This window comes from Crocodylus siamensis, chromosome 2 (assembly GCF_052110815.1).
Source record: "Crocodylus siamensis isolate JL-2025a chromosome 2, ASM5211081v1, whole genome shotgun sequence".
Lineage (NCBI taxonomy): Eukaryota > Metazoa > Chordata > Crocodylia > Crocodylidae > Crocodylus > Crocodylus siamensis.
This window is the reverse complement of record NC_143396.1, coordinates 248,464,224-248,469,667: the sequence shown is the minus strand read 5'-3', so window position 1 is coordinate 248,469,667 and position 5,444 is coordinate 248,464,224.

The window sequence follows — 5,444 nt, the reverse complement described above, 5'->3', positions numbered from 1 at the left end:
AGACACGGGGATCTTACCATGCTTGAACAGTTAGACCAGTCTATGTTACCACTCAATGACATTTTTCATTAAGATCAATATAATTGTATACTATTCTTAAGCCTCTTTTTTTCCTAAAAGCTTTGTCAAGTGAATGTGTTACCTCAGAACACAAAAAGGTACAAGGGCCAACACTGGGTGACGGGATGCATTTTGGTAGAGGTTAATAGTAGAGCTAGTCTGACAGTTGTGGAAAAACATGCTTTAGAGATGAGCCAAAAAACTCCTGCTGAAATAACTGAAACAGTTGCTCTGCCGCAAAAAACAATTCATACTTGGAGGGGAAAAATGCTCAGCAGAACACATCTGTAGTCCCTCACTTGAATATGCAGCTCCCAGATGCCACCAAGAACATAGGTAAGGCTACTGGGTCCAGCACAGTTGCTGGTCCCAGCCTCCCCCATGCAGGGTAACCTGCCACAGGCCAAAGCATGCATGGCACATGGGCATTCCCCAGGGATAAGTAGCAGCAGCACAAAGTGAACTGCTACTACTTGTCCCCTGGGAAACATGTCTGCACTTATCTGCATGCACCCTTGTGGTCCTTTTCTTGGTTCTTTGATTCTTCTGTGAGGTTTTGTAAGCATAATATCAGTACAAAATCATCATCTATAGTTACTGACTCATCCTTTGGGACAAATCTTTTTTTCCTGGAATTGAACCTGAAAACATGGGTGTGACTTGTAATCAAGACAATATAATAGCTGAAATAGAGAAGGCAGGGATTTAAGATGTGTAAGATGGGAAAGCAACTGGTTAAAGCAGAGATGACAGTTCTGCTGGAGGGTAGTTACTAGCAGTTTGTCAATAACTGGTTTAGGGACAGTTCCTAGATTTCTCTCTTGATGACTGACAGAAGGTAGGAATATGTTTAAAAATCTGTCAAAGACAAAAGTTGGGTTTCATTGTCCATAAAGAAGAAGATAAGAATTTCTTATAGTTCAGCCCACAAGGTCATCTAACTAGAATGGGATGACATGTATTTAAGTGGAAGTTCTTGCACTAAGGAACTAATAAAGAGCATGCTTAACAGTTGGAAACAACAGAGGTGGAAAAGTAGCTGGGTGCATGAGTTAATCACAGCACAAACATGAGCTACCACTGGGACTTGGCTAGGAAAGAGCAAATGCAACTTGAGGAGCATTAGGTAAGGTATTTCCAGTAGGTAGGGTGTGGTAATGTAGTTTTACAAGGGACTAGTGAGAACTCATAAGAAAAAAAAAAACACAATACATGTAGGGAGGGAAATAAGAGCCTAACTTAATTTAAGATGCACCTCACTAAATATATTTATTAACAACATTATGTGATGATGAGTGCTGTGGTTTCCTGCAGTAACAAGGGACTGGATTTTAGGATGCAGGATGCTCCTTGTAATCCTGTCACTAAATGCTCATTGGCACATGACAGCACTCAGTGGAGAAGAGAGGATCTTAGTCACTTTGTAAAGAAGAAACAAGTCTAACCAGATAATTTAGATCAAATTAAGACACCCCCTACCTCTCAAACATCAAATGCAGGTGTGTTGCAACAAGGCTGGATATTCTTGTAGAGCAGGCAGGACCAGAGAAGTTTGCAACTGTAAATCCATCTTAAGAAAGAAAAGCAAGTGACAAATGCTTACATTTTTGTGTTTTGAGGTGTTTGTTTTTTTTTATTGCTGCTACCCGAGGAGTTTAGTATAGCCCCAAAGAAGCTGCATGATGGATTAAAGAAGCATTTATTAGACTTGCAGTAACTAACTAAAACAGACTATAGATCATTTACATACACCAGGATTGTTCTACTCTTCTCAGTCTTAAGACTAAATTTAAAACTAAATAGAAACACTGACAAACACAGTGAAAGTGAAATTTTGGTAATTTTAACCTCTTTGTTGCCAGTTTAAAACCTATTTAGGTCAGTGCTGACAGAGATGCTTGCTATGCTCAGCAGATGGCATCTGTTTGACTTGAAAATACACATTAATCCATACTCTTAACTAAAGTCCTTGTATAATAGTGCTCTTCCACTCAACATTAAACACAGACATTCCAGACAAATTTAGAGCCAGAAACATGGACCAAACATACCCAGTAAGTTTAGTATTAAATAAAAGAAAGAAAGAAAGAATTCAAATGTTACAGCAAATTCCTGCCTATGCCTGTGCTCTTTGATAGTGGTTTTGTTGGCAGTGCTAATGGAGTTAATTGTCCAGTTGCTAACAAACAGGTGTCTGTCAACTATCACAACTGGTTGCCCTGTTGGCAGTCTCAGCAGAAAGGCTAAAGAATAGATGTCATGGAAACTGAATTCATAGTAGCATGAAGTGGAAACTAGCACAAGAATTGCTTGTGCTCTGCTCATTTGGGAGTGAAAGCTCAATCTTGGCCATTCAATAGACTCTCACTTTACTTATCGAAATAGAAGGCAAGCTGAAGAAGCCTCCCTACTGCCTCATGAATTGAAGGTCTGGAACTGGAAAGGGCTAGAGGATTGCCAAAGTTACGTTTTTTAGCCAACATAATAAGCAGCTGCCTGGCCCTAGCTAGAATCTTCTAGCCCCTTTTGAAATTCTTGATAGACCATCTCCCCAAAATACACACATGGAAATATCTATTTTTAGGTCAGTTGGCACTAATATCAGAAAAATGTCCTAATCTGTCTGGTAGGTCATTTGTGGGGGGTGAGGGTGGAAGTGGAAGAGCAGGGAGTAAGGACAACTGGATTCCACCCCCACAGCTGCTGGATTTTTTTTGTAATGCCTACTGAAAACATTTTGAACTTAACAAGTCTGTGACTACAAGCTTTATCACTGATTGAAGGTTAAAAATGTATCATCTTAAAAGTTAAGAATATTTATAGCAGTATCTCAAGAGTGATGAACCACTTTTCTATGCCATCTACCAAATTATATGTGTCACTGCCTAGTTCACTAGTTCTCTCTAGTGGTTATTTCAATGCATTACAGTTATAAAAAGGTACGTGGAAAGAGACAGCAAAACCAAGGAGAGAGGGGGGAAAGTGTGGGGAGAAGTGGGGTGGGTTATGTCTATTTTTATTTCTTTAACTTTTCAGGGCTATGTTGCATTTCATATTTCGTAGAAAATACAAGTGTTTTAGAAGTTAAAAACATTTGTCCTACAAAACAGGACTAGGGATGGATGAGTTGTGTGCAGCATTATGGTATAGGAAGCAAAGGTTCCTGTAAGCAGTTTTTCAGCAAGCCTTAGTAGGTGTAATGTCACACAAATATATTTTACATCACTATGCGTTCACTTTCACCTTAGCTAAAGTTATCATACATCCAGGTTTTCCTGAACATGTCTTCTTTTTGGGTCCTCCCATCTCTGTCCAGGAAGTTTTTTTAAAATATCAACAAGTGTCTGGGATTTTGCACTGCTCACTATAGTTTTTCCCCCAGCACTTCCTGGCTTGCCCTAGCAAGGAGCTGCTTGGGGCTGGGAGGGGGCAATTGGAAGCTGGGGGTTGTCACATGCACACAGGTGGCCAGCATGCAGCCAGGCAGGGTGGTGGGACCAGCTTCGGCAGCTGGATGCTGGTAAGTCTGTGGGGCTGGAGAGCCAGGGCTTGGGGACTGTCCAGGAGGGACTGATTCCCCACCCCCCCAAAAAAAAAATCAACAGGCTGAGCCCCTTTGTTGCAGGAGTTTACCTTCTTGTTTCTCTTCAATATTGACCTACTTGCCACTTATAAACTTTAGGAAATGCCTTGGTGTAATACAAGCATAGATTACAAAAAGAAAGCCTGTATTAAATATGAGACTTCTTACATGTCACCCTGAACTAGCGCATTGCTATTTGTACACATCTGAAAAAAAATCATTACACAGTTTGCATGTACTATAGTTAAAGAAATGCCCATTGCACATACTGCTGCTCTAGAAAAACGAGTTTCTGGAGCTGACCCTATCTGCTGGTAGCAAGTAGGTATTGAGACAGCTATAAAACAGACAAAACCATAGTTGTTGAATACATTGAAATATAGAACCATTTGTTGACTAACATGACAGTCTGCGACTTGGCCTGTACAAAAGCACACTACTTCACTGTTTACTCACCACGTACCCATTCTTTTTAAGTATGGCTTTCATAAGAGGTATTCAACCCTAGCTCTAAACTTTTCCATAGAAATTTTGTCTGTTCAGATGCAGTATTTCTGGCAACAGACAACATTTGTTGTGGTAACAGGAGCACCACCACATTTCTAGATTGCATTGATTTTGTTTAGTAAAAAAAAAACAAAAAAGCAGGAAGTCAAAGCATTCATTCACAGATGTGCACAAGGCACTCCTGAAACTTCCACATGAAGTTTACATAGTTTTGCTACATTAAAACATGTTGAGATTAAGACAAAAGAGGTAGACCATTTAAAGCTTCTTATATGGATTATATGAGAAGGCAAAATTGAGGCACTATATGGCAAATTTAGGATATTCTATGCAAACCTGCTGAAAATGCCAAGCTAGTTCTTGTAGGTACGTCTCCTGTAAATTTGTCTTTGCTAGGAAGACATTTAAAAATAAAAGCCACTCCATATAGTGTCATTTGTCTTGAATCATGCAGTGACCTGGATAGATAATAAAACTGTCTGACATTTCCAAGAACAGGTCTTATATAAACACAATCACAGGAAAGGAAAAGTTGCTATTAACCTTAGCCACAAGTACAGTATCAGAAAGTTCTGTTTTTTGTATACCTGCCTGTCCATGTTACATTTACAAACAAATTAGAGAAACAACTTACTATACTGCTAAACTTGTATGGTAATTAGGACCTTTCCTACATAATCGTATCTAGCTTAAATCTGAGGGAGAAAGATGGGTGCTACAAAAGAAGGGTAATAGCTGAGAAATTAAAATGTTGAAACAAGTGTGATCTGAAGGACCCTAGAATAGAATTTAAAAGAGTCTTCACATAGAAAAGACTTAATTGTGAACAGGAACACCACCTCCACCACTCAAAACAAACACAAACCAAAAGCCATACTTAAAACCCCTGAAGATGTGAACATATGTTGAAAAAAGTTCTCACACCCCCTCTCCCCCCTTAGAAGGAAGCATACTGCTGGATTCAAACAAACAGGTAAAGGTCAGGGTTGCAGACTATGTTAAAAATGGATGTTTTATATAACATAAATGTAACCCCATACCATGCTGCCCCCCACCCCCCCAAACCTTGCCCTCACAGGCCCCCACAGAGAAGGGCTACTGTCCATTTAGCTACAACCCAGCAGTGGTGCAAACAGGTAACTGGACACAGCAGTAGCACATGGCACAGGGTGAAGATGGGGGAGGTGCGCGGTGAAGGGAAGGGGGCAGGCTACAAAATCCTGAGGATAAAAGTACTGTACATGTGCTCAGACTCCAGGTGGCACTACTCTGCTGTCTGTCAAATCAGCACCAT